Raw genomic sequence first — 300 nt, forward strand, 5'->3', positions numbered from 1 at the left:
TACATCAATTCTATGCAGCGATGCTGCCGGGTTTTCTGGGCCAGAGCTCATCTCAGATAATCAAAAAGACAATGTGTGCTGTACTCAGATCAGTCTACATTTCAACTTGTTTCTGGGAAAAATGGATTTCGAGTTCTCAGTCCCAAAGACCAAAGGGACCATCCAGACTTTCATTAGCGACAGAAGCAAAAGCAAACATCTGTCATGGTATGGGGGTGCAGCAGAACAAACAGCATGGGTGACTGGCATATGTGCGAAGGTATCATTGACATGGAGGCATATATTGGGATTGTACAGAGA

This window comes from Sinocyclocheilus rhinocerous, unplaced genomic scaffold, assembly GCF_001515625.1.
Source record: "Sinocyclocheilus rhinocerous isolate Xijiao unplaced genomic scaffold, SAMN03320098_v1.1 scaffold331, whole genome shotgun sequence".
NCBI classification, from domain to species: Eukaryota; Metazoa; Chordata; class Actinopteri; order Cypriniformes; family Cyprinidae; genus Sinocyclocheilus; species Sinocyclocheilus rhinocerous.